We start from the raw sequence: 26,445 nt of genomic DNA, 5'->3' as shown, positions 1-26,445 counted from the left end.
TCAGAGTGCAAGGCAGATTATGTTGCTAGTAAGAAATCTCTCAAATCCTAAATTACACATCATTTCCCTCTGGAATTTAACAAATTAAGTCATAGAGACAGACAGAGAAAGGGGGTTATGCATCTGAATGTACATGTGTATGTGTGCAGTCAGTACATTAGCAGGCTATCGTATACCCAGTGTGGATTAAGCCTGGTAGCTCTTTATAACCACGAGAATAAAGACAAGGTCAGGGGTGTCAATAATTGCAACGCATTACACAACACACACCCTAGTTCGATGCGTCAAGATAAATATATATCACGTCAAATCCATTACTGCCATGAAAGGCAACAGTATCTCACAGACTGACATGAACAGGTGACTTTGTTTAGGTGTGTGCCTTCACAAATCCTGCCCAATCATTTGAATGTATCACAGATAGACCTCAATCAAGGTGGAGAACCATATCAAAGATTATCAAGAGAAATTAATGCAACCGAGTTAAATTCCAAATGTCATACAAAGGTGCTAGACACTTATGTCAATGTGATATTTAACTTTAAAATGTCTATCTAAAATGATGTTCTCGCTTTTGTCACTATGGAGCATTAAGCGTAGGCTGATGCGGGAAATCTTTATCATTTTAAATGATTTGATCATAGTGCTGTAAAATTAAATGTGAAGAAAGTAAAGGGGTTTGGATACTTTCTGAATGTATTGTATGTCCTTTATGTGAGTTTTTGAAACCTTGCTGTCTCAAAGCTGCGAGTTTAAGTGCTGTGTGAAAAACTGCAGTTAAATCCAAGTGCACAGATAAACACAGTGCAGGCTTTATTATGATGAGGTATTCACCTTCACATTTTGAATATACTATATATCTACTAAATACAGTCAATAGTACCAATACAGACATTTAAAGGACCACTGTGCAGGAGAAATTACCAACTGAATACCACCTCCCCTTTCCAAGCAAGTAGGGGAATTTATGATGGATTTCAAGTAATACTAAAAACACAAAATGTCCTCTCTACAGCCAGTGTTGAAAACATGGCGGTGCAACATGGCGAGCTCTGTGGAAAAGGACCAACTCCTGGTGTAGATACAAAGGGCTCATTCTAAAGTAGGGAAAACACAATATTTTTTTATTTTCAGGTGATTATACACCAATGACTATATATTAATATGATATCCTGTTTTTGCCAATAGATCCCTCTAAATCCTACAGACTGACGTCTGAGATGTGTGGTCATCAGCTGCTCGCCACACTTTTAGGGCAACAGTGCATTGTCATTCAGAAATCATCCGTCGGAAATTGCCCGTCACTTTCATTCTGCCAGTCAAACAATGGCACATCGCAGAACTCTGCAGCCAATATGCGAATGAGGGAAGCCGTGAAAATGAGAATCTCACCGGTTCCATTGACTCTAATGAGTTTGCATAGCCAATCAAGACTGTCTCCAGTAATGGGATCCAATGACACCTGTAGGACACTGAGCCATTACAATGAGACAGTGGTGGTAAAGTTAAAAGGAGTGGACAGCCAGCTCGACACGGATCAATGTCTGTTGTTTTTGCTTGGAAAGGACAAATGTCATGGTCATACAGGAGCTGGAAATGAAGAGCACCTTTGCTTCACATTTCCTTCGGTAATAGACTAGATTTAGTTGGAAGCAATTTGTTGAAGAAAATGTACTTATTGAAAGACAAGTATAAAAAGCAAAGCGGAACCTAATTAGGTCTCATTTACTGTAAAATTATGTTTCAGTTTTTCATGAGTTACTTTACATTATCCTGAAAGTCCACGTCACCAGCTAACTACCTTACCAATGTATGTGGCTGGGTACTATGAGAACCCAGTTAACTGTCTGAAGTACATGCATTTGTTTTGACAGTGCAATGTTTCTAACATATCTTAATATTAAAAACTAACCACAAAGAACCAAAATAGCAATCTTACAGTTATGTGTCAGCTAAATTGTGGGAAATTTGGTCACTATCTTCCCATGTGTTTTGGAGTGACGACATTGAATAACGATGATGTAACGGTGAAGCTGATCTTTGACCTAAAAAATGTACCTCGAGGAGTCAGTGTTATTTATCTTAAACCACCAAATAGAGGTTGTCCTTGTTGTCAAGTGAATGTTTGTACCAAATGTGAAAAAATTCCATACAGGAACTCTTTCTGAACAGGCCACAGATATACGTATTCCGATGTACCAGAACCCTTGTCGACTTAAATGTTGTGGCTGATCAGTGCAGATTTTAATCGTATGTGGCCCAGTAGAATATAGAGCCGTTAACACAATTAACATGGCCCATTAGACCCAATGAGCCTCAAGACCACACACGTAAAGCACAGACTTGGAAAAGACTGTATGTGAATGTTTTTTTTGCAAAGGACAGAGCAGTCTTCGTGTAGAGGATCAAACGTTTTCAATTCTTCTGGATCTGTCCACAGTTTTGTTTCATACAGCTTCATCTATATTGAAAGATAACCCTAACTGTACACGAGAATAGCCTGGAGCTTGAGTTTTCTGCAGCTTTTATATCTGACTCTGTTGTGGGCTATCAGAAGAAAATAATTCACTTTGGAATTAGGAAATAGGAACAGTGTTTCCATCAATGACATTAAAGATCTAGGATAGTGACGCCTAATACCTGGGATGATTCAAAGGCACACTGAGACCGACTAGAGATGTCTTGAACCAGCACAGCTCCCTTCCCCCTGTGTAGTAAAGGCTGCCTATAAAAGGCTCTGCTGATTTAGGTGAGGTGAGGAAGATTCAGGCATTCAGGAGTCAGTGTGTGTACTCCCTCCCACTCAAACTCATTGTTTCGTTTCATCATCCTTCCCTTCTGGCAAACACAGTGGCTCCTCGCTCTGTGTGTGGCTGCAAAATTGTAAGTAAACACTCATCTGTGAAAGATCTCTTGACCTTAAAAGAAGAGAAAAAGAAGAGACTGACAAAGAAACACACACAAGGAGTAGGGCTGGGTAATTAACCGAAAATGTATCGAAACAAACATTTAAAACCTCTAACCAACTTAATCATGGTAATGTCGGTTAATTCTTTCCCAGATGCGTGCTTTCACAAACTGTCCTAACCTTGTAACGTGCTGTATTACCCTGTCACATATCCTTCCTCCTCACTGCCCAGCTGATCTGTGCTCGCTTTACACAGTACGATAAACACCTGCACTACGTTATTAGAACATGTACAGTACTGGTTTGATTCGCTCTCGAGTTTATGAGACGCGTATTAAAACGCATTGAAAAAATGTCCAACATTTTGCGTGGACGCAGTTCACATGCACACAACAACAGATGCACACAGCCAGGACATCAGGGATAAAGTGACCAGAACGATCCAGATTCATGATCCGACATCGATTAATAACTAAAATGATCACACACACACACACACACACACACACACACACACACACACACACACACACACACACACACACACACACACACACACACACACACACACACACACACACACACACACAGTAGAGAAGTCCTTCCCGCAGATTATGAGGCAATGCAGTGTTTATTAACCTCATTGTTGCAGAAACAGCGATGCGACCAACGTTAAAGACATGCAGACAAAAAGCCAGTGGGTCGTTTGCAGTTTTAAATCACTTCATCATATTCTTGCTTTTTAATTCATGTTGACTCATTATGCAAAGCAATGATATAATTGGTAAATTGTAAAATTATCAGCATGCAATCTGAATTCCATTATTTCCATTAAGATGTCATTAAAACTATCTACATAAACCATTATTCTGCTGTGCAGATAATATCGATTTCACAGAACTTTTCCAATTTTCACAAATGTAATTTTCTACCGTTAGATCTGTCTGAGTTACTTTGGGTTTTTACTTAATAAACATTCATAGAAGATAATATCAGGAGCTGTTTGAACAGTGAGAGCTTGCATAGCAGATTTTTACTGGAGGGTCAGTGGTAAAAGAACTCATACAATACCACAATGCTTAAAACTGATTTACTTGCGCAAAATAATTTAAGAAATCCTTTAATAACATGTCCTTTGATAGTCAAGATAAGATGCTGCTCCAAAGAAATGGCAAAAATGTTTGATTTGAGAAATAGATGGTGCTGGAGGATGGTGGGTATTCTATTGACTGCTTGATGTATTGTAATGAGCAATACCTCAAGATATAGAACACACAACAGAACTGAGGACAAATCTGTGCGGTAAAATGTTCAACTATTCAAAACACAAAAAGTAATTTTACACTTGAAGTGTTTAGTATTTTGTAAAACAGACAGGTTAGCCAGACTACATTGAAAAGACAGGGCTTAAAGTGCAACTTCAATGCAACAAAGATGATGTCAAATTTGATATTTACGCAACCTTGCACTGAAAAAACATTTGAATGAGAGTTTCTGACTTGGCACAGGTGATATCTTTGGAAATTGGTGTTTCACTGACTGATCAGATCAGCGAAGGACACTGCAGGTCAATCTTACTTGATGGTGTTCAAGATGAAAGAAAACCGCACAAAACAGCACAAAATGAAATGGAAAATTTAAGGAAGCCTGATAGATGCTTCAGATGCTTTGGTCACATGAATCTGAAATGAATTTGCAATTAAGTAGAGTCCAGCCTGTTTGGTGTGGACCTGGCCAAGACTGCCGGTAACTGCATTGTGCTCATCATGAATACATGTGTTTTCACACTGAATGAAAAGATGTCTCCCACACTCAAGTTGTTTGGCAATAGAATTTTCCAGAATAAAAATGTTCGCAAACATGTTTACGTTCATTTCTGCACAACAATAACTAGCTGAACATGAACCTTCAAGCACACCAGTAAGACACTTGAATTCCAGTCCATGCTCACGGTGCCACGCTTAGCATACTGTACACTGTTCCATGGTACATGTGATAAAAGTAAGACTACTTAGAAGTGGAGGGCAGGCAAGGAAGTGAGGGACTGAAGAAGAATAAAAATGGAAGGATGAAGCCTGTAGGACCAAGAGGAGCAACGGCGGGCAAAGGAGATGTGGATGATTAACGATGCTTGCGCCAACTGGATGAAAAAGTATGGGTGTTGTCTGGTCTCCACTGCAGAGGCAACCCAGAGGCAGGGATATATACGCCACTGAAGCTGACCCCGTGGCAAGGGTCAGAGCTGACAGCAAAGCACCAGTCCCTAGGGGCCCGGTTCCTCAGCAGCCAACACTATCATCGCCTCTCCCTGTGTGCAGAGTAACTCACGGCAGATGACCTTTCGAGAATCGCAGTCAGTCTCACCCAACTCTCCTCCCTCGGTCTTTGATGGATCAGTGCAAATCAGCTTCCATTAAAAAAAAAAAACACAGTACCACCACTAATCCTTTGAAATGGGATGATCAAGGGTGATATGATGGTAGACATCACATTTCTGCATAATTGCCATTTGACTTCTTAGTCTTCACATATTTGGTTGGAAGCAGTGATAATAAATCATTAGCGAAGGAGGGAAACAATTTCATGGAAGCTGTAGCATCGTGAATTGGAGTGAGGGAGTTGCTCAATCGATTGAGCACTGCCTTTGAAGCTGATGGAACTGATTAATTATTAAACAGGATCTTTTAACGGGCTAAAGTGCCTTGACTGGGGGCCACAAAGCTGGGCCACAAAACTATGTATAGCCTGAGGAATAATTTACACTAAAATTAACAATGTGCAATTTCGAGTGCACAGACCAGCACCTTTTGGCATCAGGGTCAATGCTTATCCAAGGGTAATGCTGCTCTTAAATATACTCTACGGACATTGTGTGTGCATCTGTGGCAACACATGAGCATGGTGCATTGTATCTCCTTTATTTGCATTTACTGGCTTCCATATTGCATGTTTTATTTTTTAAATGAATGGGTTAATTCCCCAGTGTAAGATCTAATGAGGTGAGCTATACGAAGACCTCCTAACCTCCGTCTGGTATACAAGATAGTTTATTCAGAAGGGGTGAGGGGGCAACAGTCAGGGAGTGGGTAAGTGCAGCAGAAATCCTACAGCGTGTCGTCAATAACAGTTGGCATGTCTCATGCTTCACCAAAGAGATTACACACGCATGCACTCTGATGTCCCACAACAATAAAGTAATCGGTAATTGTCTTCTGTGTTGTTCCGTCTGACTTCACCCTCTGCTGCTTTCCCTTTCTTTAGTAATCTCTCAGTACCTCATCTCCATTCTATTTGCGGGTCACATCTAAAGCACATGGATGGAGGCTATTCAAGAAAATGGACAACACACAAAGCAAAAAGAGCATAAGCAAAGAAAGCAATGTAATTGCCAAACAACAAAAGGGGGTAGTGTTTGGCTCTTAATGGTGCGGAGGATTCAAAGGAACATAATTAAGGCATTTTTACGTTGTTTTCAGCAAATAATTGTGACAGACTGGCACAATACCTGACTGCACAAAAGATTTGTGGAGGCGGCTGTAATTTTGTTTTGTTACCACTGGGTATAGCAAGCATCTGGGCTGTGGTTTAATTGGAAAAAACAAGTGTTTTTGTTGATTTTTTTTTAATGAAATAACCCATTTACAAATACACATTGTTACACTAAGATGTCGCTGCAGATAAACTTTTTTTTAAGTTGAGTTAGTATTTTACACATCTTAGATACGGATCTACTTGTGGAAATTTAGAATTAAGGATACTATTTTATATACTTAGGGCTGTGAAATGTTATTTACCATCATATACGTAAATCCACAACCTAGTGTGGCTTCCTCTGTCTATCCGCTATACAAGGCCAAAGCAGAGATCAATTTGTAGATACAGATCTCAGGTTTGCAGTCCATCCCTTGTCCTTCCAAGGGTCAACTTTATTTGAAACCACAACAACCAACCAACACACACACACACACAGACACACTTGCTCAGATCCCACTGTCATCCTTAAATCTCTGTTTAACCCCTTGATCAGTCCTCTCCCTTCACATACCTCTTCTGAGGATCTAACCAATAAGACAGTGCTAATACTAACACAAGAGGATTTGTTCTACATCAAATCCACTTGAAATGCAATCCACTTCAATCACAATGAGGCAAGGGCAATGTGTGCAGGGAGTGTCAGGGGACATGCAAGAAAGGGCAGGGGTCCCCTCTGTTCCAAACAGTGGTTGGATTTTCCATCCGTCTCCAAATTTCCCAGTATTCAATCCTCCCCACATGAGTCAGCGGGAGAAAAGAAAATCAGGGTTTTGCAGATATTGGATATCACTTTTTCCGTCACTAACAAATCAGCTGCTTCTGGAGTATGTTTAACAGGAAGACTTGAAAGCAGCAGGATACAGGCAGCAACCAGCATGCGACAGTGCAGACTGTCCACCCGAGGAAACTCAGAACAGCCACTGTGATTAAGTTATGACCTTGACAGTGTTCACACCCAACGGAAGGGCATGCTTCACCAACATCAGTTTCACAAAGACAGAGGTACTGTTAATCCATTCCAAAAAAGCATGAATGTACAAGATTTTAGCATGAATCTTGGTTTTGCAAAAATTATCAGCTGATTCACTTTTAACAATTTATCATTCACAACACTAATAATTGTTGAATTGCTAAAACATAAGCTATAACATAAATAATATGTAGCTGCAGCCCTATTTGCACAGTAACTGGCAGCTTCTGTGTGCGACACTCCACATAGGATTTCAAACATGTCACAAGAACATGCAGCCAGCACAGCAGCTCAATGAGGTCAGAACAGAAATCGTCAAGCTCAGGATTCCAACGTCATTCACTTCCCTCTCCTCCCGCACTTCACCAAACATCCTGCCTCCACAGCAGTGAGCTCAGTTAATTGAACGGGGGACAGCGAGCAGGTTGAAAGAAAAGATTAGATATAATGAGAGAAGAGCCTGTCTGCACAATTACAGCTTTAATTAAAGCCAGGAAGGAAGCCAGAGGCAGCAAGGCTGCTAGCCAATAAATGTAAAGGTTATCTTACTGGTGGACAAACATGAGGCAAAAAAATAATCACCGCTCTAAACAAAAGTGACTAGCATATGGCTGGGCTGGCCAGTATGTACATGTTGAAACACCTCAGTGATGCAGCCAGTGAAATTATGATGGTGATAAGTTGTTGTGGGTGTTGGGATTTGAATGGGTGCCCTTTCCAAATACCAATCCTCAAAACCTCCTGCCTTCAGTCTGCTGGAGTCAACTAATTCAGTTTTAAAACAAATACATCAGAGGCCACTTTGGGTCATTTCCGTGATATAGAGGCATCGGGGACCAAAGTAAGCACACTGTTAGATGTTTGAGCCTGATGTACATTGTTGAGCACACACACTGTGTACCAGCATCACAATATTTGTCTGAAATCTAAATGCTTTTGAATTTTAGGAAAATTACATTAGATTTTTTTCTAAGACTGTGTTTGTTGTTGTTTTAATATATAGCATAGCAGCAACTGGCTATACAATAACCAATCTTTGTGAAGCTCATTATAACCAGTGTCAAGGGTGTTGACTTAACTATTGTCATTTTGGGGTTCAACAAAAAAAACATGACACACTCTGTAATTAAGTGGAATTAAAACCTCTCAAACACAGTGATAAGTGTCACAAAGGTAGGATTTAGTGCAGCACACAATGAAAGATTCAGGGATTGACTGTGGAGTGGGTTTATGTAAAAAGCTAGTGTGCTGCTTCAGCTATAGTGGGAGGCAGCAGTGGGAGCCTGCCAAGACCCCAAAGGAGCTCAAGCCACGCGGAACACAAGCTTAAAACTGAAAGATGTGGATCCAGCTGTCGTGCAGATAACTGAACAGCAAACTGTTAATTCATGTTCTCTCCTCTGATCTGTAGACTAGTCCCTTCAGTCCTACATGACAGGGTATTGACATCCTGGAGGAAATCAACAAGACACTAGGCACACTGGAAGATCTCACTCATGCCCTCTCAGGAGAGCAGAACGCTAACATCTGTGTGTGAAGTCAGTCCACTGAAATCAGTTCTCCATTAACATCAGTTATCGTAGCACAGGAAGACGATTTCAATTGATCACCTAAGTCTGAGCAGTTGGAACGTGGCAAACGTCTCCGTTGTGGGACTAGTTAAGGAATATATCATCTCAAAAGGGCAATATATGTTCAAAGTTGATTTAAGTCCAGTATAATATTCAATAAGACATTTTAAAAGTGTGCAGAGCTCTTGGTTTGTCACATTTACTTTGCTTAAGTAAACCCATACTTCCAAGCATCTAAACGTATCCACCATTACTGAAGTCGGAAGAATGTAAACAGAAACCTAATTGCAGAACACTAATGAAGACATCCCCACTTGCAGACAGCTAGAAACTTTTTTTCTTTTTGTAAAGTATTTATCAGTTGCTAAATTTAAATGCCTGCAGAATGGATTTAAGTGAATAACATCCAAGTGCTAATGGCAGAACCAATTACCCAAGGGCTTAACATTAGTTCAATTCTCTCCAATTAGGAACTGCAATTTAGACCTACAGAATAATCTCTCGACTACAATACATGAGGGCTGTTTGAGGGCATGTCTGTCCATGTGAGGATAAAGGAAAACCACATCCTATCCCATCAGGAGCTCAAATGACATATTACCATGTTTATGTCTGCAATGGGAAATAATAAATAATAATAAATTAATGGGAAAAATGCTACATGCCTGACAGGATGAGGACAAAAAAGAGAGGGAGACAGACATGAAGCGCGGAGCTCCATCATGTACAATCTGTATTGATGCAGCACTAAATAATCTCCCATTCCACTCAATACTTGTGCTTATGTAGCAAACAGCCTTAAAAGCTCCATCTTAAATCTTTATGACCAGTGCTCTCATAAACTACACCACAAATACATGTCTCTGGGGAGGCTTGCTAACAGCTCAGACACACTCTTTATTAAGAGGCGTACAAACCCCTGGACTTCAAAGAAGAAAGAACTGTGCAGGAAATATAACACTCTTGTAAAACTTGAACTTCAATTTCCATTAAACTCCTTTTTCCGATGGCTTTCACAGGAGCCCATTAGGATACGACAATTAAGAATCCATTTTAAAGATAAAAGAGTTCCTGCACGGAAACTATTTTCAAATATGTGCAGTTACCGTTATAGTCATAAAGTTAAATACAACAATGGTTATCTAAGGTAAGCCCTGCACCCAAATGAATACTGATGCAGAATCTCAAATTAGACCCAGCTCGTGTTATGCTTATTATCCTGTGCTCAGTTCAATTCAGTACTTTGTAGTCCCAATAGAGGGAATTTGGCTTGAAGCAGAGCACAGACAGAAAATAATGACAATGTTCAACATCAAAAGTTTGTCAAGTTATTACATCTTTTCTCAAGTATCTCATGTCAAACCTCCAAAACTAAATTTAGCACGTATAGCCCAAGCTCTCAGTCTCTCAAATCCCAAGAAATGGAGCTTCACAAATGCATATCGGTCAAACTTTAATGAACCTATACAAATCCATATGATTGGGCACATTGAGGGGACATTATGTAAATAAACTGATCATTACACGGTTGGTCTCCACAGCTTGTAGTACACTGAGTAGATGCGACCCCGAGTCACCTTTGTTTGCCCCCTGCCAGCAATTTGCAAGTATGAGGGAGAGTCCGGCCAAGCGTGTCGCGGAGTCAGGGCGAATGCCATCCACCCACACATAAATAAACTCATTAATAAAGTGGCTTACATGCAGTCTCACATTCCATCAAAATGCAAAGTGCTGATTTCAATGTACCCTCGGGGGCGTGCTCCATATTCCACTTAATTATTGCCTTGGAATTTAGTGCCCTCTCTCTTACCCCATTCTTCCCCCTTGCTCTGTTTTCCCTCCCCCACACTTTACACTGCATATTCACCCTGACCCACTTGCTCAGTTTCCCCATCCCCTCTCATTCATTCCTTAAAAGAACGGTGGAGAGAGAAAGAGATATTATAATGGGTTAACATGGGACTTTTTCCTGTCAAGACGAAGATGAAAGCACACAGAGAAGGTTTGCAGGTGTCCCTGTGCTGCGATACAAATCAGTGCATAATCCTGTAATCCTTCACCAAAAGCTGACAAGCTTGGGCAACAGGGAAGCCTGACAGGGCTACAAGGTCATTCTTTTATTTCTGTGCCAAAGAAAACCAGGTTGCATCAGACATGTATCCTATAATAATGTTGCATCATTGTCATCATGAACCCATTGACATCCTCATCACTATCACCTACTCTGTTTAATATTATAGTCACTAATTGGGTTTCCAGTGCAAGACCCAAAACATGTAGTCAAGTTCACACGCTTGTGAAAGACAAAGCTACAAAAAGCAGGTAATCATGAATAACGAAGTAGACAGAAACTTTGCAGTTTCTTGTACTGTTGAATATTTCATATCAGCCCTCAAAGAAATACACGCAATTACAAAAAAACCCCACAATAATCTAACTGTAAATCAGCATGATGCAGGTGATGTGCTCAGATGTTTTTATAACCTAGATTAACAAAAGTAGTATTTCGATTGTGATGAATTTTAGAGGATTGTATTGATCCAATCCAAAACTGCATTCAGAATTTAAAGTTAAAAGTTTCACGAGGCACCACCCGGTAGCGCATACTGGGTGCCTCCCCCATTCTATCCCCATTTCACTACTACTTCTCCACTAGCGTCACCCAACACACCATCCCCACCCCTCTGCTTCTCTTTGCTTTATCTGCTGGTGGGACAACCTTCCTACTTGTGGTGATGCCTTCCAAAACGATTTGGAAAAACCAGGGTCACTTGGATTTGAATGATTCACAAAAACAAACAGAATTTTTTTTTTTTCAAGGCAACTGTTGGAACAATTGGATGCAAACACAAAATGTGACAAGCTGGTTGTAATTCTCAGGGTTAATGCAAGCACTAAGACAATAAAGAGAAATGAAAGCGATAGGAGGAGAAGCAAAATTTGTTTTTATAAAGTAACATTCTCTGATATGTTAACATCACTACCTAGCATGCACTAACAAGAGGGTTTCAATCAAATATGAAATGAAAAAACAATTCCTTCAGAGTTTCTCATCATCCAAACAAAGCAATGGATTTAATAGATTTCCAAGTGCTGCGTTTGAGGTGGTTATTCATGTAATATTTCAAATAATTCAGCCGGAGAGCTTTGAAGTGATAAACTGAACACTCATCCTGCACGTGTGATGTCAAACCGTTTTTTTTATGAGAAAAGATCACATCGGCAAGTAAACAAGGAAGCACATCACAGAGAACACTATCACAAATGTATCAGTGATGAGAAGCACGGCAGACGTGGTCAGATTTACCTTGTCTCACAATCACATGATTGAAGCGAACCATCACAGAAGGGTCTATAGCTAAATGCTGCCAGAAACAACAAATTCAGGCTTGACGTCATGGCTTTAATCTGTACAATGGTCTTAACTTTGGGCTTAAGCTCCACTGCAGATCTGTGATTACGGTAGTATTTGTTTTTGTTCTGCTCTGAATAACCGTTTTCTTTCATTCAAAACTGTAATAAAGCCAAAAATGCAACCGAACAGAAAATGATTTCAGAGATGATCGAAATAAAATGAGCTTTGGATGTGGACAGCTCTATTTGTTATGTTTAAAAAATATATATATATATTCTGAGCACTGTTTGTTGCTAACAAAGATGTGTCCTCAGAGGAGCCAGAGGTCAACAGTGTACTACATACACCAATGTACAAAAAAAGTGAGGGCAAGCTTGGGTTTTTGGTATGTTACTATATTCTAACAAGCTTAAGTCAAATAAATAAAAGAAACTAAATATCACAAATAATATATATTAAAAAAAATGTTTTTTTAAATGTGAAATTTAGCAATCACTTCCTGTCCTAATGCTCCAGTAGGTATACCACACTTTGTAGCTACAAACAAAAAATCCTGCCTCCTTTCTAAGAACTACCTGACATGATGCAATTGAGAATTGTACACAGCTCTGGAGAAACTTGCTGGAAAAGTCCACCTTAGAGTGAGAAAGTCCCTGAAAGAGTGTTTGGATTTTAACAACTTACATTAATGGATATACGGAGCGGAAAATAGATCTGAATTTCTCAGAATAAAAACACTCAAAGTGTTGCCCCAAGGTGCAGCAATTACACGGCATGCAGCATGTTAAGTCCGCACTGACAGCGCGGCAGAAAGAGGAACGCACCTAGTGAGAGTTAGTGATAGGGATGTCACGAGAACCAATACTTTGAAACCAAACTCATTTTTGCAGTACCATAGGTACAGAACAATACGGCCCGCAGCCGCAAAATGATTGCCGCCGCTACTTCAGGATCAGGGCAGACACGCCTTACATGGGCTCCCTCCTCGCTGACCTGCTGACCTGCACTCACTTTAACGATAAACACCAACACTAATCAGAAGCTATTAGGACACGTACAGTACTGATGTTGACTTTGTTTGATATGCTCTAGAGTTTGAAACACGTATTTTAACACATTGTAACATTTTTAAGGCTACATAGCCGCTGTTGTTTGTTATGTTCAAATATTTTTAATAAAGTGTGTGTTGAAGGACACAGGATTTCTTTTTTTTCGTTTTTGGCCGTGGTATCGAATTGGATTTCGAAAATCGATGAGATTTCATGGAATAGGTATCACCCACAAAATGTTTGGTTGAAGGTCCAATTTAATTCTGTGTCCCAGTGTTTATTGCCTATTAGCCTACCTTTTTATACGTCCATGTACAAAAAAAACATTTTATTTCAAAAGCTCTGTCTTTTCTCTAGGTGTAAAATATATTTGCTACTATTTAATGACTCATTCTGCTCGCAGGGGCTTTTACTAATTTGCACCAAGTGATAAAAAAAAAAAAAAGAAGATATGTAATAATAATACTATTTTTGCGAATATTTATCTCCCTTCCTAGGGCTAAACATTCTGGTGCACAGGGAGCTACACCGACTGATTCACAGGTTAAATCCACAGATGTACAGTAGGTGAAAATGGCGGTTATTAGGCCATAACAACAGAGGGCAGGCTTTAGTTTCTAGCTACCGTCAACTCAGTGATGCACAATTATTTTCATAGTTCAATAAGTAAATATGCAGAATCAAAAAAGCGCAGACATCTATTTTACAGGATAGTGTAAAATAGTGGATGAAGTGACTTTCCCTTCTTTTGAGAAAACCTGCTGTTGAATTCCACCGATAATATTGATTTTACCAGAGTATGTTCAAACTGCACGTAAATATCCAAGTTTGTTTAAGTAGTTAGACTGAAACCAAATTCAGGACAATGATCGAATGCTTAAGAAACCAAACATTGGAACATCTTTCTTCTGTTCCACTACAATATTGTAAAATTAAGTATGACAGCCATTCAAATGCAAATTACAAAAAGGGATTTCAGTTCACGTAAATGCTGGCCGAGCGTCTCCAATCAGCCTTGCGTAACAGAACTGCCTGAAGATGACTTAGTAGTATTCATATAGGCTTCCAGCTAGCCCAAGCCATATGTTGTTTGAAACTTGGAACTGTGAGTAGAATATCATTTAACTGTGTTCTTTATTTCAGTGCCACCGTGGTTATGAAAGCTACAAATACACACAACACGCATACAAGGAAAAACATCACATCCCATGCCAAGCATCCACCTACCTGCCCACCCATATACATGCAAAGCATGCCATTTATGCCACACACAATCAATGCACAGCATGACTGTATTTGTGCCAAATATGACTGTGATGTATGTATGTGTAGCGGATAATACAGCAGAGCAGCAGAGGCCAAACCCAGCAGCTGTTCTCATCTCCATGCCTGGGGCCTGATAAGGGGAGGCATGGAGACCTGTGACCCCAGATGAGCCGTCTCATTCTGGGCAGAAAGTGCATCACAGGGTTAGCCTTTCTGGTCATGAATTATTCCACGTCCATGCCTCCCTGACTACCTGTAGTCGGCTCTGTAGAGACGGAGTCAAGGGGCTTTGACTGACAAAGCCTTTGATCCCACAACAGCCATGCACTCTATGATCAGCGTCTCTCCGAAGGAGGGAAGACCAGAGCTCTCTCGACACGTTCTCCCATTGAGCTCTTTCTCTTTTCCTCCTTCCAGCTTAGTAAATCTCTCAGTCTTTGTCTGAACTTTAGCCATCTGTGCTTCCTCCTGTTTTTTGGTTTGCTGAATCCCAACGTCGGTGTTGTCTTGGATTGTCTACTAATTAAACTAGTCTTTGGAAATTAAAACTCTGATGCTGCGATATCTATAGCGGCTTTAATTAACGGTTGCACTGTGCTATTCAGGTCAGAAGGTCCATGTATTTATCACATTGTTTACTTTTGATCTGCTCACTTTTGCTTTCACATTGTAATTTGTAGAGCAGACAAAATACCTTTGTATGACATACGTACAACCTGTCATCACTTTTGTGTGCTTCGTCTCAGTCTACTTGACGTGGATTGGTTTGTAGACTGGTGTGTGTCTGATGTCGGTGTGTTGTCAATTCAGCAGGTAGTCGTTTTACTGTTTGAATGGTGAGACTTAACAAATTGGTTAATTTCAATACCATTATGGTATTACTACCACTATCACAAATTTCAGGCGCAGGACTCCACACTAGTTCCGATGAGTCAAATGAACACCCTCATCGTTCAAACATTATATCTTAGGTGATATCATTGGAGGCAAAGAATACAAGAAAACCTGCGAGCTGCCTGTGTTTCTTCTATTGTTAAATGCTTTCTCAACTCCCTGAAATTGGCCTTACAGTCAAAAGTGTTGACACACTGCGAACAAACCAAACCATGGGTTAGTTTGATCTGGAACAACTCTTTTGGACCAGTGCGGTCCATGGTCCAAGACACCTTTCACACCTGTTGTTTTTGCTCTTACTAAACGGAGATACACAAAGTTCTGGACCAAACAAAATAGGTGTAAGAGCCCTCAAAGTCTTTCATAAAACAAGCTGTCCCTGTCACTATCTACTGATGTCCTCCTCACACAAACTATTCTCTTTTCTAGTTAACTCATCAAGGGTAATAATGGAGGGACAGTCAATCTGCAAGTGTGATATAATGTATATGATGTCCTAATAAAGTTTTAAATCAAATATGCTGAATGTTTACAATAAGAAAAACACAGCCTGCATTATAGGTATCTTGAAATGTTTCCTTGTGTTTGTCGGAGCATACCAGCCAGCATAGATGTGTCTGAACAGGATTTGGACACCCTTTATCTATTGAAAAGCATAAATACATTCATTGCACAACAAACATGAAACACCGCCAACAGCACATTCAACCTTTAGCTCTTGCAGCGGTTTCAACTGTCTTTCTAATCTCTGACAGGGAACACAACACACTATATTTTCTAACTGTCGCTCAGTAAAACCTGTTTAACTGTTAACTTTGGCTTCAGGGAATAATAGGATATTATTCACCATTTTCAGTGATTAATTAATTTACTATGCAAATAATTGTCCTACACTACTACACTCAGATGGAATAATACAACAGCAATATGACCTGGATTTTACTCATCGTGAATATAAACAAACTGCTTGTAAAACTGGACTAACCAAACACTGTGCTGACTGACTCACAATGAAACAATGACTGAAAACACTCACTAGTATAGATATACAGTATTAAGATCACAAAGCCAGCAGACAGCAGTGTTTCCCATTAATTACCTAGAGAGTGTGGCAACCTCATGTAGTCTAATCTGCCCCGCAGCAGCTTGTCCAATAATGATAATAATAACAGGGGGTCCAGAGTGCGACCAGAAATCGGGGAAGTGTGACTAAAAATGTTCCTTGGTCGCACTGGTGCACCAAACATTTAGCCGGTGTGTCTACGTGCATTTGATCACATCGATTATTGCCTCGCTTTCATCTCCTTTGCGGAGTTTACACTCACAGTCTCCTGTCTGTGTGTCCTACCTCCACACTCCTGCCTGCGCTAACTTTACACTAACAATAAACACCAACACTAATCACAAGTTATTAGGAGGGCGCAGTACTGCAGTTTACTTTGTGTGTGTTTGATTTGCTCCAGAGTTTGTCATTATGAGTATGTGTTATTTAAACACATTGAAAATAAACTCAAACATTTGTTGCGCATGCAACGCACACAACACGAGAAGCACACAGCCAGGACATCAGTGTTTAAGTGACCGGAACGATCTGGATTCATGATCTGACACCATCAATTAAATACTAAATAAATGTGATCGTCAGTTTGTGTGTGAAGAGTGACAGAGATGAACACACACACACACACACCCACACACCCACACCCACACCCACACACACACACACACACACACACACACACACACACACACACACACACACACACACACACACACACACACAGCAATTTTAGTTGACATAGCCAGAGAGTCCATTTTATGTATTGTTTTGGTTGTGTGTGGTATATTTTGTTAATGTTTTATTTATTTAGGAATTTATTATATTTAATTTATATTATATTTTTCTCATTCAACTGTCAGACTGAATTTAGAATTAAAAGTCAATTGCTCTTTTAAAAAGGGGGAACTTGCATGATTATGCAATATAGTTATTATACCAGTGGCATAAAATGCTTGGAGTTACAGGTTTTCTTGCAGTGTTTATAGCTTTAGTTTTCTGAGAAACTCTTTCATATCGAAGCAGAATTGGTATTGTACAAGGAAATATCCTTAACTTAATCAACATTGAATCAAATCGGAAATTGAATCTAGAACTTGTGAATCGGAATCAAATCGTTTTGGGAAATCAGTTGTGATACCCAGCGCCGCTTAAGAAATCCTGTATGTATATGTAAGGTGCAGTGCTGGTGCGCATAACTTTTTTTCTTTTGGGTGCACCAGTGCAACCAATGTAAAAAGTTAGTCTGGAGCCCTAGTAATGTGGTCTAAAATATAACATTAACCCCACTTTTTTTTTTTAAATGTATCTTATAATTATCTTATAGTTCTGTACAGTTCAAACAAATGACACTGTTGAAGGACTTAGAACTTCAGAAAACACAGGTTTGTATCAGACTCCAAAAACAAGCTCTGCTGCGAAACAAGGATATTTTTCCTGACAATAACCTAATCAGCATGATTATCATAAACTAATGCAATTTGGAGACCTGTTGCTGAGGTGGATTTCATATTTCATGTGTTCTGGATCACATCAGCTCCACGTGTTACAACTGCTATTAATAAAACTTTTGTGTGCCTCCGTTTACTGGAACAAAACTTGAAGATATTAAGTTACATATAAAACGTCTTTGCCTGGTTGAGATTTTCAAAACATACCGTACAGAAGGACTGGAATCAACTGGTAAATAAAATTAAAATAATAACTTAAGCTTTTCAGATGAATATTCCTTTAAATCAGAGCATTTCCTTGTAACTGCTCCTTAAATCAAATTGTGTTTTTCTGTAAGTGGAGTGCTGGTTGCGTTTAACATGTTTGTTATTTCACACACAGTTATGTCACACACAGAGACACACACCATCAGTCACAACATTAAAACAGGTAACTAGTTTTAAAGTTGTGGCTGATCACTGTGAGTATGTGTACCGGTAAATAAACTTCACATATCCGCTTTCCCACTTGTGACCTGCAATCAAAGTTATAATGCTTGGCCCACATGCAGCGAGTGTGTGAAGAAAACGGTACCGAGGTAACTCCATAGGGATCAAGAGTGGAAATTCTGCAATTGGCTGAAAATGGAGGTTTAGTTGGCCAGGCGTCAGCATTTCTCGCTGATGCCATTACACAGATAGTTTCAGCTCACAGCCTTTGGTTTTGTTTGTTCTCCACTTGCACGTTAGCCCTTGTAGCTAAAAGGGGGCACTGTCATAACCCCAGCTGCATAGCAGGCAACAGGACAGGGCTAGAGGGGCACTGCTAGAGCTGCTGAGATGAAGGCTTTGCCAAACACAAAGACGAAAAGGCGCTGGGTGAACTGCGTGGGCATATGCTGCCATTTTGGAACGTTCATCTGGTGCAAACAAACTCAAAATGTACACCGTCTCTTTTTCGCTCCTCTTTCAAACCCCTCTGCTGGGTTCTATTCAACTTTGCATATGCACGGCATTCCTCTGTCATGCTCTTCATGAGCGCCACAATCCTTGGGTAATCTCATCTGCGCATCAATGGGACTATCTCATTTCAACCACGACGGTCTATAGCACGCCAATGATTACACAAAGCAAGGGAGTCTCAAAGCATCATCCATTCCATTAGGGTGGTGTCCAACACAGCTCATTTCTCAGGGACCTGGAGAAACTTGTGCATGAAGAATAAATGATAGCATGTTATGTAGTGATTCCGTGATGGACTGATTTGACTTTGCAGAAAGCTTGTGCCAGAACAGCAATGATATGAACCAGTCAAATGAGGAGCAAGAAGTGATAGATATCTTGCTGGGTTTCCTGTGTGGGTCAGGTGCTTATAAACGTATGACAAAATGTTCCCCAATCTTAAAACAAACATTACACTTCCCTAAATCCAACTGGAAGATAACCTTTAGGGATTTGAAGATACAGAAACAGGTTTGTCAGTCTCTGTTTGTGGTGGAGGAGTAAAAACCTTTCACATCATGTAAATCTGTGTTTTAAACTTCACAAGCCGTCTTGTCATATTTAAACTGTTTATGCTAGTCAACCACCATCAGCGTTTTGTTATCATCACTAAACAGGAGGTTCAATGAGACAAGACCACCACCAGAAAATATCCATCTCTGGCCATTTTGTCTGAAAAGATTTATCAAAGACAGCCTGAGGCTTGGAGTCTTTTTTTTCCTCCTTTGTTCAAACTTTTAAATGAACAATATGTCTGTGCACCTCCTACTTAAAATACAACAATCCAGACAATACATTCAGACAAATTAGTTTGCATATCTGATGATCTGTAGCAGGCTTTCATTTGCACTAAGTTTTAATCACCAGTTTTCAGAAAATGTACGCATTTAGAGTCTAAATTATGCATTGAAGTTTAGTGAGTAAGAGTAAAATACAGTTTATTTAATTTGTAAATACATTCCCTGTATAATGATAAAGAATTTAACTGATGTCTGATGATTTTTTTTTTATATAAATACATAAGGAACAATAACCCTGTCATCATATCACCATTATTTACTCATTTTTTTATCTTACAATTAACATTTCTTTTTAGAAAAAAGATGAAAGATATTAATTTAATTCTTCATCCGGACTAAAGAGTTGCCACACATGAGCTGTAAATGATGGGCTCAATTTTGCAGATGAGGAAGGGTCAATTACTGTGTAATGCAGCATCCCAGTGGAGTTATTATGTTTATATTGCCAGTGATAAGTCAGGGATGATGCGGTCTGTTTTTATGACTCCGCACCAAGCATCAGCAAAGCAGTAGTAAAGCTTGCCCTTCTTTCTGAGTGTGCGTGTGCGTTTGTGTTTCGGCCCCAAGGGAAAAGATACGGAGGAGGATGGGTCCCTAAATGCAGAAAGGAAACAGCATTAATAATTCATCCCCTTTAAGTTGAGTGAATATAATGTGCATGTCTGTGCAGGCATGTGTTCTCAGAGACGATACACAAACAAGAGCATCTAAAGATCTGTTGTATTCCTTCATGTGTCTCAGGCAGCTGCAGCAAGTGAAGCATCCATTGTATTTCAAAGTAAAAGAAACTTGTGAGATCTTTGCATGAGACAGTTAATGAGGCAGAGAAAGAAAGAGAGAACAGGGCAGGGGGAGGAAATGAGGCAGAGATAGACAGAGCACAGGTTGGTGTGCTGATCCAATGTGTCTGTGTCCCCCTGAGAGAGCTAAGCCTATTAGCTAATAAAGAGAAAGTGGATGGAAACAAGGCAGAGGTGGCCTAATCAGGTTGGCCTGAGGTGTAAAGGCTTAAGTAGTAGTGGCTGGAGACCCCGGAATGTGTAAGACAAGGACCTCTCTCACAGTTAGTCGTCCTCGACGTCTATCCTGAATCTGACACCCATGTGGAGGAACAAAGTCTCTGCTTTGTGAAACCCCAAGGAGCTTCTCTTTTAATTATTGCAGTAGCCTGTGATGGTCAGTTCCCACGTTTCCATTTTCTCATGTCGCCAGCAGAGCAGATAGGGTAATAGAAGTGAGGCCACAGCGATGGGAATGGAAACAAGCCTTGAAACGTGCTGAGAAAAAGATAGATGAACCCTCACTAGGCAGTTCTTTACACTTCACTGGTTCTGTGCTCATAAGGACTCAGCAGTATTGAAACAAATGTTCAGGATATATCTATATGCCACTTTCTGGCATCATGAGATGGAGAACTAGTATAGATCACACTATAGATGTCTAGTGTGATCATAATGCACACAGGATGTATCTGGGACTAAAATGCACATCTGCGTTGCCCTATACTGTGTTGAGAGATACACTTGATAAGGCCACCTTGCTTTGCAAAGAGAATGCCATCATGAACCAATTACACATAAATGTCAGCTGATAAGGAAGACGCCAATATGACTCAGCATAATTGATTTAACAATTAATTATTTTTCCTTGTGTCCTTTTGAGTACGAAAAAATAGCCGCTCACCATCTCATGCTAAATCAATAGCAGCATGATGGTTATGGCATTGGAAGCATACCAGACCAGTTGGAAACAAATCTGCCCTCATCAGCACAGTTGTGCAAAGGCTGTGCATGTGATCCAGGTGTGCACTTTTATTTATGAAAGTCTAGAGAAATAGGTTAAGCTTAGGCCACACAGACGACACCTGTCAGGGCTGGTGAGAGGTGCCAAGTGACAGGCCCACAATCTATAAAATATGCAATGTACAGAAACTGTGGTTTAACAGGGACAGCCAGGACGCCACCTACACTTATCCAGGACAAAAGCCAAGATACACACAGTAATGTTAAGACAGGTTTGTAACAAACAAACAAATTTGGAGTGCAAGTCACGATTATATCACCGCAGACGCCAAGTCAGCAAAAACAGCAGAAGTGAGGGAGGTAACAAGGGCCAGAAAATGTCTTGTGCCATTTGAGGTCAGAAGAGGAAATGTGCATGGACTTAGCTAAGCCTTGGGACCAAATAATATCACTCGCATTAAAACATATTGACTGAGGATTTCTCATCGATGATGCATCCATGGACCAGAAAGTCCAGACTTTGTTCCCTCACTATAAACAAATTAAACACGTCTTCTGCTGACAAACCAATAAAATAATTGGGTAAGTGTCAAGCAGGTCCATGTTCCTAAGATGTAAATTGACACCTGACACCACTTTCAACTTTCTGCCACAAGTTTAGCAACACCCACAATACACGTTAGATGTCTAGTCATACCTCTACCGTACCTAAAATTGTATATGCATAGAAAATCCAGGACAAGCCCACCCACCTACTTAAAAGACTGCAGCATGCACCAACATTGCGTGGACAGCCGAGTGTTGCTAATTCTGCCGTGCATGCATTAATACACTATTGGAGAGGAAAAGAGAATTAGATCTGGCACACAACAGAAAGAAAAGTGCAGGCCACTTTCAACTTAGAGACAGGAGAAGGTACTCAGGGATCTCTGGCAACACGATGCATATTGCAATAGAAGTAAAAAGAGGGGGGGAAGTAAAAATGTCATCTTTATGTAGGAATTCCATGCCACTGTGAAGAATTTGTCCCTGCATGCCCCTTCAAAGTAAAACCATTCGAGACCAAGCGTCCATGCTTGGATTCTGTGAATAATTTGGATTGGATGAAACAGGGGACAGCAATAAAAGAAGGAACTTTCCAAATTTTGACTTTGGGATGATGATTGATTTGGTGTAGTCGCTGGAAAAGAGACTACCATTAAAAATTGACACGGGTGTGTCTGTGGCAGACGTTTCATGTATTATTTCAAGTGGAATGAAGAACTTTTATATCAGCAGATGGAAATGAATTATTGAGGGGCCTTAACCATCCCCTTCCTCCTCCATCTTCTCCCTCCCATCTCTTCATCTGTCCCACTCCATTGCTAAAGTGGCAGTGGGGTCCATTGAGGACCTGTGAGTGCACTAATGCTTTGGCCACACAGTTTTCTTTTGAATTCAGTTATAGCATGAAATCTGATTTCCATGAACTGTACACAGATTCAACTCACATGCCTCACAGATATACAGTATATGCACACTTTGTTGAAAGCACTTCACATTTAAAAATCTCAGGCTATTGGTAAAATGATATCCTGCATCTCAACACTTTAAAAGCAAGCTTTGAGAGAGCCAAGTTGGATTCCCACCAAGGTCTTTAACAGGCAGCTTTAGGCTATTGATTTATGCTATAATGGTGCTAAGAGCAAGAACAGATGATGAGCATTTTGGGTTGTATATGCGTGTGTGTTGGTTTCTGGGGAGAGGCAGTGCTCTATTATTTATTATGTGTATTAAGAAGCATAATGGCACTGACATCATTCCCATGTATTAACGCGCACAGTGACCCCAGTGTCTGCTGGTGGTGGTTTGGAGCCTGCCGGGCTATAAACAAACAATGTTGGGTCAGGACCCAATCTGTTGCTAATGGCTGAAGGGTAAAGGTTGGCTTGAAACAAATTTCTACAATATTTTATTTTGAAATTAGTCTTCACCTGTTGGACTGTTCGTCATCTATTTCACAGCATAGCCATCAGTTTGTCCTCTGCTCCGAAGCCACTATGTCTGTACATCCGTTTATTATTGAGCTACCAATCCACAAAAAAAGACACAAAAAAACTATGAAGAAACAACTGAACGTAGTCCAATATATTATTATTATTGTATATTAAATACTATTATTAAGTATTGTGAAGACGAGGATGAGAAGAGTCTGTCTTTACAGTCCAGTACTCACATAAACTGTCCACACAGTGTTTCTATGGAGACACAGTCTGAAAGAGACCTTCCCAGATAGATTATTTACCAGGAGCAGCCCTGGTTCCACTCAGCTTTCATACAGCACTACAGCACCGGCATTCTTGCCGTCTTCCTTTCATCACAGCTATGTTACAGTGATTGTATGGGACTGCCTGTTGGTAGTATTTTCCTTTTTGACATTATATTTAGAATTCCTTTTTTCCTTAATGCATACATGGCAACCACAAGCCAAAAGCACTCCTGGCTGTAACGTCAATGCCGGCTGTCCATTCAAGTTACCATTTCACCATCCAAGGTTACTGGAGAGAATATCAAACAAGTGCAATCCTGGAAATAAATAACTGAATTACATTAAATATACAAAAGAGAGAAATATACAAAGAACTAGAGCTGTTACAGTCAGTCTGCTGAGGGGGGGTGGGATCAAGTTGTTTGGCAATTTGCCTTTTTCCTGGAAGTTCCACTGCTCTTGTTTTGGGGGTATTGTTTTCCTGTTTTTTTGGTAAAGCATTTTTCACACTCCACTTGATGCCATAGTGGGAAAGGTAAAACTTGATGAAACATGCCCATGAGCAACCATGAATAATTCAGGAGGCTTTTATCCACAAAACATTTGTTTTTGTGATCTGTGAGCTTGTATTTCTGGAGATTTCTGAGCTGTGTTAAGCTCCCGCACTGCTCCTACCCCGTTGTGGAGGGACACAAAAATCATCACAGAGTTGTGGTTGGCCTTGACCGAGACTCATAACTGATACATCACACACCTGGCTCATGTCGGGGATGCCATTTAAATAACTCTCAAAGAGATGAAGACTCTCACGCAAACTTGTACAGATAGCGATAATTTTTGCAATATAACTTTTCATTGATAGAAATTGAAGACATGGTCGATAGAACGTCAATAGAACATGTTTTGACAGACAAAGCAACGTGCACAGACAGTGATAGATTGATATCGATGTGTGGGCATAAAAAAAGAAGTTCAATTAGATGCCCAATGCTTTTGATTTTATGGACTGAAGACGTTCATTTATCAGGCATCCACTCAGATTTTGATATCAAGTTATTGTTTATATTGAGGCTTTAAATGCCTGTATGTTTGTTATGCATGTGTAAATACTGACGTCGTTTTTGTCTTGGCGTTAGCCAGCGTATATAGTATCATGTGCCAATCTAGGCAACCTTTTTTCTGCAAATGAAATATGCCTGCTGCTGCTGCTGCTGCATGAAGGGTAAAATATCACTGTAAAAAAAGGCAGTGTGATATGACAAAAATATCCAGATAAAGATACATCTCTTTACTCGTTACTCACACCTTTTTTTCGACTGTATATCTGCAGATGGGAATTTGTAACCGCAGCCATTATCTCCTTCCATCTTCATGATTAATTGCCATATGAAGTGTCGTAGGCAAAAACCTCTTTCAGCTATCTTCTTTTAATATTTAATAACTAATAGTGACTCACTAAATGACTCTTTGACCTATCCAGATGCCTCCTCCAAAATTCACCCCATCATCTCCAAACAACAAGCAAGAGAGAAAGAGCAAACATTATCAACCTTCCCTATGGCCATGTCATCATAAAGCCAAAACACAATTATAAATAGCAAATATTTAGGTCTCCAGTCATGACTGACTCTTACCCTAAAAAGTATATTCTGCTAAAAACTGGGTAACTCTACATTTCCATTCCTTGAACACCAATTAGCATATGCCATCATTGTCGAGATTGTTGAGCTTGTTCACTCTACTTTCACTATTATTCTAATTCTAAACAGTTTTAACATGAGCATCTTGGTAGATGCAAAGATAAAACAACAGGACACACAACAGCAGGTGAATTATTCCACAAAGCACCAAACTAACTATATTGTATTTTTGACATCCACCTTCATACAAATCCATATTTGTTATGTGGGCCAATAGAGCTGCTCATTCATTCATGCAAATCCTTCCCAGCTGGAGGAGCAGGATTAGAGGGGTAGATGAAGTCTGACTGTGGGATGTGGGGGTACTAAAGATGATGTCAGCTTGGTAACCTGAGCCTCTGGCCAAAGATTCCCAAGTGGAGGAAAGAAAGGATCAATCCGTGGGTTCTATTACCCTGTCTGCATAGGTAATGTCTTGAGATGATCCCTACTATTGGTGTCTGCATAAAAAGCAAGGCCGACAGAGGATCAGACTGAGAGGAGGGGAGTGAAGAGTACAAAACTGCAGGAATGAACTGCAAGGAAAGAATACAATTTTTGTGATCAGTTTACTTTAGAACTGCATACTTTTGTGTCAGTAGGAGAAAGACAAAACTAAGCCATTTCAATGCTGCTAACTAAATTGGCCCTCCTAAAATAAACATCCAGATGCAGCTATCAAAGTTAAAACTACCTCTTTTGCCTCAAAGGAGAGACAATGCTATTTTCATCACCTGCCTGCTGTAGGTACACAGTCATTGAAGTGATGCCTCTGGACTAACCAAATAATCCTGCACACTTACATTCTAATACGCATGTGCACGCGCAGACACACACACACACACACACACACACACACACAGACTTACATGCACACACTGCAGGGTGAAACGTAACACTGCCCCAACTGAGCAAGTGCAAAAGTGGTAACAATGGCGCC

The 26,445-nt window shown here is 40.1% G+C and overlaps 1 long non-coding RNA gene across 1 annotated transcript in view; it reads right to left on the bottom strand.

Annotated features, from left to right (window-relative positions):
- Positions 1 to 26,445, bottom strand: part of LOC124851360 — a 78,675-nt gene that overhangs the window by 21,156 nt on the left and 31,074 nt on the right. The gene's annotated exons all lie outside the window — the stretch shown is intronic.

This window comes from Hippoglossus stenolepis, chromosome 23 (assembly GCF_022539355.2).
Source record: "Hippoglossus stenolepis isolate QCI-W04-F060 chromosome 23, HSTE1.2, whole genome shotgun sequence".
In the NCBI taxonomy this organism is placed as follows: Eukaryota; Metazoa; Chordata; class Actinopteri; order Pleuronectiformes; family Pleuronectidae; genus Hippoglossus; species Hippoglossus stenolepis.
The sequence above is the reverse complement of the archived record's forward strand: the minus strand, read 5'-3'. Positions and strand labels throughout refer to the sequence as shown.